Below are 12,979 nucleotides of genomic sequence, written 5' to 3'. Positions count from 1 at the left end.
TGCTCATCATCATGGTGCCCGGGATTCTCCCGGCAGTGGCTTTCCCGGCTGCGGAGCGCTCTACGTTCATTCACTGGCCTCAGTGGCTGCAGGATGCAGGCTCAAAGTTGTGGCTTGCGGGCTCTCGAGTGTGGGCTTGGAAGTTGTATCACATGCGCTTTCAGTTGCTCCAGGGCATGTGGGATCTGCTGGGAGTAGGAATTCAACCTGTGTCCCCTGCATTCCTGGCCCATGCAGCCCCAGCGTCCCCTTTTCGGGGGGCTTACCTGACAGCTCAGTTGGTAAAGAATCCGCCTGCAGTGCAGGAGATGCCGGTTCGACTCTTAGGTCGGGAAGATCCGCTGGAGAAGGGAAAGGCTACTCACGCCAGTATTCTGGCCTGGAGAATTCCACGGACTGTATAGTCCACCGGGTCGCAAAGAATCGGACACGACTGAGCCACTTTCACTTTCACCCTTGCAATGGCAAGTGGGTTTTTATCCACTGTGGCACAGGGGAAGTTCAGCAATTCTAAGTTTTAACCTGGTTTTCTCAGCTTCATTTAGGAAACTAAAGTACAATGTACAGTGGTGAGTGGGAAGGGGATATGGGATAGTGGAGGGACAGCATGTAAGCAAAGATCGCCAGGTGTAAACTGGGCAGTGTGAACAGGAACCTCACCTGGGGTATGGGAGGTGATTGTAAGCCTCCATTTTGCTGTTGCCACAGGACTGGGAAAGATCCGTTTTCATTCCAATCCCTAAGAAAGGCAATCCCAAAGAATGCTCAAACTACCGCACAATTGAACTCATCTCACACTCTAGTGAAGTAATGCTCAAAATTCTCCAAGCCAGACTTCAGCAATATGTGAACCAAGGACTTCCAGATGTTCAAGCTGGTTTTAGAAAAGGCAGAGGAACCAGAGATCAAATTGCCAATATCCGCTGGATCATCGAAAAAGCAAGAGAGTTCCAGAAAACATCTATTTCTGCTTTATTGACTATGCCAAAGCCATTCGACTGTGTGGATCACAATAAACTGTGGAAAATTCTGAAGGAGATGGGAATACCAGACCGTCTGACCTGCCTCTTGAGAAACCTGTATGCAGGTCAGGAAGCAACAGTTAGAACTGGACATGGAACAACAGACTGGTTCCAAATAGGAAAAGGAGTACATCAAGGCTGTATAGTGTCATCCTGCTTATTTAACTTATATGCAGAGTACATCATGAGAAATGCTGGGCTGGAAGAAGCACAAGCTGGAATCAAGATCGCTGGGAGAAATATCAGTAACCTCAGATATGCAGATGACACCACCCTTATGGTAGAAAGTGAAGAGGAACTAAAAAGCCTCTTGATGAAAGTGAAAGAGAAGAGTGAAAAAGTTGGCTTAAAGCTCAACATTCAGAAAACTAAGATCATGGCATCTGGTCCCATCACCTCATGGGAAATAGATGGGGAGACAGTTGAAACAGTGTCAGACTTGATTTTTGGGGGCTCCAAAATCACTGCAGATGGTGACTGCAGCCATGAAATTAAGACACTTACTCCTCGGAAGGACAGTTATGACCAACCTAGATAGCATATTAAAAAGCAGAGACATTACTTTGCCAACAAAGGTCCATCTGGTCAAGGCTATGGTTTTTCCAGTGGTCATGTATGGATGTGAGAGTTGGACTGTGAAGAAAGCTGAGTGCCAAAAAATTGATGCTTTTGAACTATGGTGTTGGAGAAGACTCTTGAGAGTCCCTTGGACTGCAAGGAGATCCAACCAGTCCATCCTAAAGGAGATAAGTCCTGGGTGTTCATTGGAAGGACTGATGCTGAAGCTGAAACTCCAATACTTTGGCCACCTCATTCGAAGAGTTGACTCATCGGAAAAGACCCTGATGCTGGGAGGGGTTGGGGGCAGGAACAGAAGGAGACGACAAAGGATGAGATGGCTGGATGGCATCACCGACTCGATGGGCATGAGTTTGAGTAAACTCCAGGAGTTGGTGATGGACAGGGAGGCCTGGCGTGCTGTGATTCATGGGGTCGCAAAGAGTCACATGACTGAGCGACTGAACTGAACTGACTGAACTGATAGCTGTTGCATAGAAATTGAAAAAAACAGTAAGTATATATACGTGTATATATATATATATATATAAAATACACGTATGATTTTGGCATCTGTTAAGCCAATTTGCAATGATTTGATGCTTGCCCAAAGCTTACCACATTATTGGGCATTTCTAAATAATGACATAATTTATTAACCATTTAGAAAAGCCATTCCTGGAAATAACTCGAGTTATCATTGAATTAGAACTAGGAGAAAATTTGAGCATCTTTCCCTCCTTTCTGGGGCTTCCCTGTCACTCTGTCGGTAAAGAATCTGCCTGCAATGCAGGAGACCCAGATTCAATTTCTGGGTTGGGAATATTCCCTGGAGAAGGAAGTGTCAACGCACTCCAGTATTCTTGCCTGGAGAATCCCCATGGACAGAGGAGCCTGGCAGGCTACAGTCCATGGGGTCACAAGAGTCGCACACGCCTTAGCAACTAAACCACCACCACCATTCTCCTTCCCAGAAACCATTGCATTCTTTGTAAAGATCCCAAGGAATTATTTGCAAAAATCAAATTAAATATAGTTTTAGAATATTAGAGAGTCTTCTGGGAGACTGTTAGAAATAAATAATAATACATGACTTCTCAGCATTTAAGTCATGATCAGTTCTTTGCTACAGAAATGTAATGAAGGTTGTATCTTCTCACAGTTACAGATTTAATCAAAACAAAGGAATGATTTTCTGGCCATAGTAATAGTATTCTGAACATCTCAGACTGTCAACAAAAGTCAAATAAATAAAGAGAATTTGATTTTTAAACTGAAAATTCCCAAAGATCCTCTACTATACTCATTTTATGGAGAAAGATGCTAAGGTTAAGAAGGCTGTGGAACCCTCTCAAGGTCTCAGAGCTAGTTAGTAGCAGAGATGCCCAGGTTTCTCTCTTACCATCACTAGAGCCGTGCATCTTGTTAGCTTTCAGTCTGAACTGGAAGTTTGGGCCTAGACCTACAAACAATGTCAGAAATTGCTCCCTCTACACAAAGCACAGACTAGAATTAAATCAAAATGTTTACAGCCTCATGGAATCAGCCTTAGGGGATATGAACCACCACATCTATGTTTCAATAATCTTATTGTTCTCTTTTGAAAAACCGGTATATTATTTTCTTCCTTAAGTGTATTTGGATAACTGAACTTGAAAAACTCAGTCTGAATTAATCCTCCTAAATTTTAATGCACTTCACTAATAAGTCTTTGGCTTTTGAAAATATAGACTTTACATATAAGATCATTTTTGTAAATTATGGATACTTTAGCAGTTAGGACACAAGGTCAAATATCTGCTAGTTTGTCTAGGAAATGGGAACATCATTTGATATTTGCCTGCTTTAAAGATTCATTAGGCCATATAGGCATGGAGTCCAAATCAAAAGTATTCTCTACTTGGCAAACAGATTCAAGAACTTTTCTAAATGATGGAACTTCAGATGAAATAAATCTATAACTTGACAGCAATATGAAGAAGTCAAGGGCTTTTTGAAACTAGAAATAAATTCTCAGATTTATAAATAAGTATGAATATTTTATGCAAGCAAAGAATTATTGGATATTTTTATAACAGACTTGTTGAGATATAATTCACATACTTTAAAATTTGCCCTTTTAAAGTATAGAAGTCAGTGATCTTTTTTAAGTATGTTCACAGACTGTGCAATCCTTAGCTTGAGGGAATTTTATAACACTTTCATCATGTCTAAAAGAAATCCACATTCATTACCAGTCCCTGACAAAACCATTAACCTCCTTTTATCTGTATGGGTTTCCCTATTCTGGTCATTTCATAGAAATAAAATTGTACAATATGTAGCCTTTTGTATCTGGCTTCTTTGATTTAGGATATTGTTTCAGGGTTACTGAAGTAGCATGCATTAGAACTTCATCTGTTTTCATGGTTGAATAATATTCCACTGTAAAATAAATCATATTTTATCCATTCATCTGTTGATGGAAATTGGGATTATGTTGAAAGTCTTTTTATGTGTTATTGGTCATTTTAAATCTTCTTTCAATGAATACTTATTCAAATCTGTGGTAGGTGGATTAATGCTCTTTCAAAAAGTACAAGTTCTCATCTCTGACCTGTGAATATATTACAGCATGGGTGGAAGAGATTTTATGTGCCTGCATGCTAACTTGCTTCAGTTGCGTCTGACTCTGCAACCCTGTGGACTGTAGTCCACCAGGCTCCTCCGTTCATGGAATTTTCCAGGCAAGAATACTGGAGTGGGTTAACCCAAGTCTCTTCTGTCTCCTGCACTGGCAGGCAAGTTCTTTACTATCAGTGCCACCTTACAGATGCAGTTAAAATAAGAATTTTGAGATTGTGAAATTATCCTATATTATCTAGGTAAGTTAAAAGTAATCACAGGAAAGACACAATAGAGTCATAGTCAGAGAAGAGATAGGACAGAAACAAAGGTTGGACTGATGATCTTTGAAGATGGAGGGGACAGTTATGAGCCAAGAAATTCAGGTGACCCAAAGAAGGTGGGAAAAGGCAAGGAAATGGGTTGTTCCAGAGATCCTCTGGAGCTGCCCTGTCAACATCTTGAGTTTATTTCAGTGATTCTAATTTTGGATTTCTGACCTCCAGAACTATAAGATAATAAATTTGTGCTATTTTAAGCCATCATGGTCTTGATAATGTGTTACAGCAGCAGTAGAAAATTATTCCAAATCCTCTGCCAATTTTCTAACTAGGTAACTTGTCATTTTGTTGTTGAGCTATAGAAGTTCTTTATATATTCTGGATACAAGTTCCCTATCAGCTATATTATTGCAAATATTTTTTCCCATTCTGTTCAGTTCAGTCACCCAGTTGTGTCAGATTCTTTGCAACCCCATGGACTACACAGCACACCAGGCCTCCCTGTCTATCACCAACTCCCAGAGTTTACCCAAACTCATGTTCACTGAGTTGATGATGCCATCCAACCATCTCAGCCCCTGTCGCCACCTTCTCCTCCCACCTTTTCCAGCATCAGGGTCTTTTCCAATGAGTCGGTTCTTTGCATCAGGTGGCCAAAGTATTGGAGTTTCAGCTTCAAAATCAGTCCTTCCAATCAGTCCAATATTCAGGACTGATTTCCTTTAGGATGGACTGGTTGGATCTCCTTGAGGTCCAAGGGACTCTCAAGAGTCTTCTCCAACACCACAGTTCAAAAGCATCAATTCTTTGGCGATCAGCTTTCTTTCTAGTCCCACTCTCACATCTGCACATGACTACTGGGAAAACCATAGCTTTGACTAGATGGACCTTTGTTGGCAAAATAATGCCACTGCTTTTTAATATGCTGTCTAGGTTGGTCATAAGTTTTCTTCCAAGGAGCAAGTGTCTTTTAATTTCATGGCTGCAGTCACCATCATGTGAAACGCTGGGCTGGATGAATCACAAGCTGGAACCAAGATTGCCGGGAGAAATATATCAACAACCTTAGATATGCAGATGATACCACTCTAATGGCAGAAAGTGAAGAGGAACTAAAGAAATTCTTGAAGAGGGTAAAAGAGGAGAGTAAAAAAGCTGGCTTGAAACCCAACATTCAAAAAACTAAGATCATGGCATCTAGTCCCATCTGACCCAGGAATCGAACAGGGGTCTCCTGCATTGCAGGTGGATTCTTTACCAACTGAGCTATCAGGGAAGCCCCTAGCCCCATGTCACTGCATGACAAATAGAAGGGGAAACAGTGGAAGCATTGACAGATTTATTTTCTTGGGCTCCAAAATCCCTGCTGATTGTGGCTGCAGCCACGGGAAAGATTGAAGGCAAAAGAAAATGAGGGCGACAGACGAGATTGTTAAACGGCATTACCAATTCAATGGACAGGAAACTGAACAAACTCCAGGAGATAGTGAAGGACAGGAGGGCCTGGCATGCTGCAGTCCTTGGGGTCACATAGTCAGACACGACTTAGTGACTGAACAACAACAGCTCTAAACTGTTGAGGACTTGTCATTACCAGGCACTACAGAACTACTTGCCAATCGATTTTTTCTCGTCTAAGCATGTTATCAACATATTTAGGGCTGCTAATATTGATAGAGGGCTTCCCTGGTGCTCAGATGGTAAAGAATCCACCTGCAATACAGGAGATCTGAGTTTGATCCCTGGGTTGGGAAGATCCCCTGGAGGAGGGCATGGCAACCCACTCCCAGATTCTTGTCTGGAGAATCCCTAAGGAGAGAGCCTGGGGGGCTATAGTCTGTGAGATTGCAGAGAGTCGGACGTGACTGAGTGACTAAGCCTACACACACAATATTGACAGAGGAAATCAAAGGAGGGAGGACTATGCTCTCTTACTCCTTTTCCTTCTGTGGGCAGAGATGGAAGGATAAGAATGAGTCTAATCAGATCCAATGGTAATTTGCCCAGGATGATGAAATCACCCTTCTCATGAAGATCTTCTCATTAAGGGCAACAGTTGGGCTTATGTGCCGCTTTTGCCTCAAAACAATAATGACAGAGACGTCCAGGTGGCTTTGAAAACACTGAGAGTCTCTGTCTTTGAATGGAAAATTTAGCATTAGGCATTCTCACAATTATTTGGTGAGAGAATTACACCTTTGATGGAAGTTGACATGTTGGACTTAGTAACTCAAGGGTTTTGTTTGCCATCATCCAAACTAATGCAAGTTCAATGGATTTTGCAATCTCTTATGCTGTTTCACTTACTGGTAATCTATTATTTCCTTAAACAGTCTGCAAGTGTCTTGGGAGTAAGTCTCAGACTGTGATGCCTGAAAATTACTCCCTTCACTCTGCTTAGTGCTTCACATCGGCACAGAAAAAAATGTTAAACTTAGGTTTGTGCTCTCCATTTCCAAGTTATGTGATGTCTTCATCTTTCATTAATGTTTCTTCTTTTTCCTTTTCTTTCATCTCTCCCCTTTCTTCCCCTTTGCCCCTCTTTTCCTCTTCATGTTATTATTTTTTCATATTATTATTATTACTAGTGAGTTAATGAGTGAGTTAATGAGTATAAATTAATGAAAAAGCAAAACAATGAATTGCCAAATGTCAACCAAAGGACAACGTAGGTTAGAACACAGGGGTTGTGTTTGCTTTTATGAAGACAAAGCCAACCCTACCTGTAAACAGACACAGAAGGAACAAAGTAAGCAATGCACTTAAGGGAAAAAAAAGTGTTTTTCTCGTCTTGTCTGGGATTAGAAATGATTATGCTGGGGGCTAAGAGATTAAATTGTGTCACTTGTCAGGAAATTGACAAGTAACCATCTCTTCTGCCTGCTGCTTTTGTGCTGCGAATGGCTTTCATAAATGCACTGCTGTGTAGAATGTCATTGCTGCATCATCAGGTAGAGACTGTCACGTGATAGCTCTTCCCCAGGATGTCAGATCAATATTGGCCCTCTGCAATCCTGGGACCTGAAGCCACACAGAGGGCATTTTTATGATTCAGATACAAAAGTTGAAACAAAAATCATCCTCCAAAGCATGGAAATATATCTATTTTGTTCTGGAAGAAAGCCTAATGTTCTTACATTAAAGAGAAGCAATGTTATTAATTTTTAATAATTACTTCTAGAAGAAAAAATATAAATGACTGCTACATTTTTTTAAAGTTCAATTTTTCTGTTAATCAAATAAATTTAAAGCAAAACAAGGAGAGGTACCACTGTTTGCCTTGGCCAATAGCCCCAAATCATATACATTCAGGCACATGAAACACCAATGACATTTGTAAAACAGGCCCTCTCTGAGACTGTTGGTGGAACTAGAATTTTTCTGGAAGGAAATTTAGCAATATGTATCAAAATTCTTTGAGATGTGCATACCTTTTGATGTAGAAATTCTACTGCTAGAAATATATCCTAAAGAATTTATGGAAAACAGAATCAGTAATCTTCCAAAAGATTACCAGTTATTTAAAATGCTAAGAAACTGAAAATAACCTAAAACTCCTAACAATGTATATAGTAAACATACTATTAAACAGGAATTAAAATATGTGTAAAGGTTTTTTTCTTAAAATGATATAAGGAAAAGTTTATGAAATAAAGTTACACAAAGTTAAACAAATACTCAATATTATACATAGTGATCGAAACAAGATAAATAGAATAGCAAAAATACCAGAAATAAGTGTACAAAAATATTAATACTTTTGCATCAACAAAGATGTTGATATTATTTAGTGTAAAAATGAAAGTATTGTGTCTTGTGTAGCTTTTGTCTACTCTTCTGCATTTTATACATATTCCATAAGGACACTTATCATATCCATAAAAATGTGTACACAACACATTATATTTAAAAAGAGACTGCACAGGAAAAAGATCACAATCCAAAGAAATTCCTTTAAACCATCACATGCTGTCTTGCTGGCCTTTTAACTTAGCCCTCATCTCACATTTTCCTTAGAGCTTCTGATCCTCTCCCTCTCTCCCACCCCTGATTCAAATCTCCAGCCATCAGCTGTAACAAGGTATTTCAGCTAACCTCTGTCTCTGCTGTCCCTCTCCTTGAGGGACCATTTCTTCCCTATTTCTGATCCACTCCCTTCTTTCTGAATGCTTTTCACATTTTGTCTCCAGGTATGTGAAGGGCCTGAGTCTAGCCAGGAAGCTTGATCAGTATTTCTGAAGATCCACGTGTGGTAGTGCTGGCAGAGACAAGCCCGTCTACAGCACAATATCAGGGTCCAGAAGCCACAGAGTTCATGCTAACTTTTTATTACTTGATGAGAAGTTATCACGACATCTTCAGTTTAAAGCACTATGCATTTATTATCTCAGAGTTTTAGTGGATTAGAAATCTGGACACAGTTTAGTGGACTCTTCTATTCTGGGTCCCACAAGGCTACAATCAAGGTGTCAGCTAACTGCATTCTTTCAGAAGTTTGGGGTTCTCTTCCAAGCTCAAGTGGTTATTAGAAGAACTCAGCTGTTTGACTGACATCTCCCATCTTGCTAGCTGTTATCTGGGGACCATTCATAAAGGGTGCTTTCAGCTTCTTGCCACATGGATCCCTCACAGGTCCTCTCACAACATGGAAGTTTGCCTCATCCAGATCAGCAGGAGAATCTCTGTACTTTCCTTCTTTTTTGAATCATCATCATCAGCAGCTTTTTAAAAGAAGTATAGTTGAATTACAATGTTGTAAATCTGTACTTTTAAGGTAATCCTTGGATTAGATCAGGCTTACAAGGGATGAAGTGAAGAAGTGAAGTCGCTCAGTCATGTCTGAATCTTTGTTAGCCTGTCAGGCTCCTCTGTCCATGGGATTTTCCAGGCAAGAATACTGGAGTGGGTTGCCATTTCCTTCTCCTTACAAGGGATAATCTCCCTTTTAAGTAGTTCAAAGTCAACTGATTAGGCACCTTAATTACATCTGGGATCTCTTTTGTCATAAAAAGAAACGTTATCATAAGAGTGACATACTACCATACTCACATACCCTCCCGTACTCAGGGGACGTGGGCCTCTGAAGGTCATTTTAGAGCTCTGTTCTCCGTCAGGGTCCCTTCCTGGCTGTCACAGCCTTGTGGCTTAAGTTCAGTTTTTTGTTCAGTTAAGTTCTGCTTCTCTGGGTTGGGTGGTGTTGGGAGCCTTTGAAGTTTACGCAACTTCTTCACACTCTCTATTTTATTTAATCTTTACTGCAGCTTCCTGATACATATGCTCCTACCTCCAATTTACCAGTGAGGGACCTGGAGCACAGAGAGCTTAAAAAGAGGTCCCAGGTCACTTAGTTAGAAAGCAGAACTTGAAACCCAGATCCTCTACACCAAATAGCACGTTCTTTCTCCAACATCTCTCCTCTGAGGCACTCACTGAGACTTGAGTTCAGTTTGGAGTCTGATCTAACTAGGGAGAAAGTCACTCCAGAGCTGTCCTCACACAGGAACAAGGCTGTGATGTGGACTGGAGAAATGCTGTTAGGATCACTGTTCAGAGTTTTTCAGGTCATTCACTGCACAACCTCACCGGGTAATATTCACACACACAGTCACAGCCCACTGCTCAATGTTATGTGCCGGACTGGACGGGAAAGGGGTTTGGGGGAGAGTGGACACATGTGTATTATGGCTAAGTCTCTTGGCTGTTCACCTGAAACTATCACAACATTGTTAATCGTCTGAACTCCAATACAAAATGTTTTTTTGGTGTTAAAAAAATAAATAAAATTAAAAAAATAAATGAAACAAAAAAATGGAGCTTCTCCAGGGTCAAATATTAGCAAATACTATTCCCACTCCCTGATTCCAGGAAGCCAGGACAAAGACCAGTGGGTAGAGTTCATAATAAAAACAACTGTGGCTCAGTAGAAAAATAGCAAACTTTGCAGTGTTCAGAATTTCCCATTAGCATGTGTAAAACTTCATATTTGGGAATTTTTAGTTTAAGGTCCCATGAGGTAGGGGATTCTACTAATGAACATGAATTTAGAGAGTATATAAGTGACATACAGATTTTGGAATGTATTCAAAGATAGATGAGTGATCTTAAAAAACTTAATTCTTAATTTCCTAAGTCCATATTATGAGGGCCATAATAACTATAACTACCTCATATGGCTGTTTTAAGTACAGAAAATGTTGTGTGTGTATCTATATCTCTCTTTACATTATCTATCCATCTATCCTTCAGTCTGTGTATCCATCCATCCATCCACCCACCTACCAACCTATCTACCTTGAGCACATCCTACCTACATGAGCACAATGCTCCACACATGATAGAAGCTCAATAAATGTTAGCAGCCATTATGATAATGTTCTTTACAACTACTGAATAATGCTTTCAACACAGCAGAACTTCCTTTTATCTCTGCAGGCGTAAGCAGAGTGGTGGCACTCTCAGAGATGCCATTTTTCATGCTTATTTGTAGGATAATCACATAACATAAAGTCCATTTTATCCAATGCTTAGGGTGGAAATCTGGCGGAGGTGAAACTTTCTCTACTTCTAGGTAAAGAATGGTATGAAACAATGATTATGGTCCACTTTTCTGAAGTTTCCTCTAACAACTTTATTTCTCAACTTTTAAAATGGAGCTTCTCCTAATATCATATGGCATTCCTTATATGTGGAATCTAAAAAGAAATGATATAAATGAACTTAATTACAAAACAGAAAAAGACTCACAGATTTAGAAAATGAACTCATGGCTGCTGGGGGGAAGATGCAGTTGGGGACTTTGGGAAGGTCACATACACACCGCTGTAGCTAAAGACCCATTGTAGAGCACATGGAACTCTGCTCAATGTTATGCGCCAAACTGGGTGGGAGAGGGGTTTGGGGGAGAATGGATACATGTATATGTATGGCTAAGTCTCTTCGCTGTTCGCTTGAAACTCTCAGAACATTGTTAATCGGCTGTACCCCCAATACCAAATGTTTCTTGGTGCTAAAAAAAAATCAATAAAAAAAAAAAAAAGAAACAAACAAACAAAAAAATGGAGCTTCTCCAGGGTCCAATATTAGCAAATACTATCCCCACCATGACTCTTAGAATTAACACATCTATTTCGAATCTCTCATTCTGCAGCATGGATGTCGTCCCCTCACCCAGAAATCAGTTTTGTCAATTCAGCCTGAAAGGTCTATTGTCAAAAAGCATGTGAATCCTGTGGGAGTGCCACTCATTTCCTTTTCTGCTGATAGGTGATGCAGATGTACCTGAAAAAAGGTGTGATGTTCCTTGACAAGCTGCAAAGATGCAGCTGTCAAAAATAATCACTGCGTCAGAACAGCTGGAGACCGAAAAAGTGTCCCTGGCTGCTTTATATAAACCAGCAAGCCGGCCTCTTCATGCTTCATAAAAAAGCACAGTGAGGAAGGGCTATGAAGCTTACACATCTGCCCCTTAGGTCACAGTTTTCAGTGTGGTTCCATGTAACTCAAGGGCTTCCCAGGGGCTGCTTGTGGTAAAGAATTTGCTTGCAATGCAGCAGACATAAGAAACAGGGTTCGATCCCTGGGTAGGGAAGATCCCCTGGAGAAGGGCATGGCAACCCACTCCAGTGTTCTTGCCTGGAGAATGCCATGGACAGAGGAGCCTGGCGGGCTATGGTTCATAGGGTTGCAAAGAGTCGGACATGACTGAAGCAACTTAACACATACACACATATGCAAGCTAAAACTATTCCTAACTGTTGGTCTGCACTACCCTCTCTCCCTACTCATTGATTTACCCTCCTCTCCCTTCTCATTTTACTCATTCATTCATGCAAAAATTCACTCATTCATTCAGAAAGTATTTATGAATTCACATCTATATATAACTGCTTGACCTAAGGAGATTTACAATTTAGTAGCTTCCCCAATGACTAAACAGTAAAGAATCGAATCCGCCTGCAAAACAGGAGAAGCAGGTACAATCCCTGGGTTGCGAAGATCCCCTGCAGTAGGAAATGGCAACCTATTCCAGTATTCTTGCCTGAAAAACCCCATGGACAGAGGAGCCTAGTGGTCCTCGTCCATGTGGTCGCAAAGGGTTGGATATGACTCAACACGCACATGGTAAAATAATACTGGGGCATTTCCTCAGGGGAAATCTCTCCTAATTGTTCAGTCTATAATTCTTTTAGCCGGTGTTTTGACTTCTGATAAAATTTTATATTATTGACTAAGAGCTCCATGTGGGTGACTCTCACTTTGACAAATAATCTTTAGATTTTATTTTTTTAATTTTTGGACCATATGGCATGTAGGATCTTAGTTTCCCAACCAGGAATTGAACCTGAGCCCCCTGCAATGGAAGCACAGAGTCTTAACCATAGGACTTCCAGGGAAGTTCCAATCTTTAGTTCTTTAAAGAGACGGGCCCTGGCTCAAGCTATCACTATTGCATCCTGAGCAGGATCTGGCTCTACTTCCAACCTCACCTGGTGTTTTTCATCTAAGACAAACTGG

At 40.6% G+C, this 12,979-nt stretch overlaps 1 protein-coding gene across 26 annotated transcripts in view; it reads right to left on the bottom strand.

Moving 5' to 3' along the window:
• Positions 1-12,979, bottom strand: part of DLG2 (discs large MAGUK scaffold protein 2) — a 2,233,668-nt gene that overhangs the window by 688,445 nt on the left and 1,532,244 nt on the right. The gene's annotated exons all lie outside the window — the stretch shown is intronic.

This window comes from Odocoileus virginianus, chromosome 28, assembly GCF_023699985.2.
Source record: "Odocoileus virginianus isolate 20LAN1187 ecotype Illinois chromosome 28, Ovbor_1.2, whole genome shotgun sequence".
In the NCBI taxonomy this organism is placed as follows: Eukaryota; Metazoa; Chordata; class Mammalia; order Artiodactyla; family Cervidae; genus Odocoileus; species Odocoileus virginianus.
The sequence above is the reverse complement of the archived record's forward strand: the minus strand, read 5'-3'. Positions and strand labels throughout refer to the sequence as shown.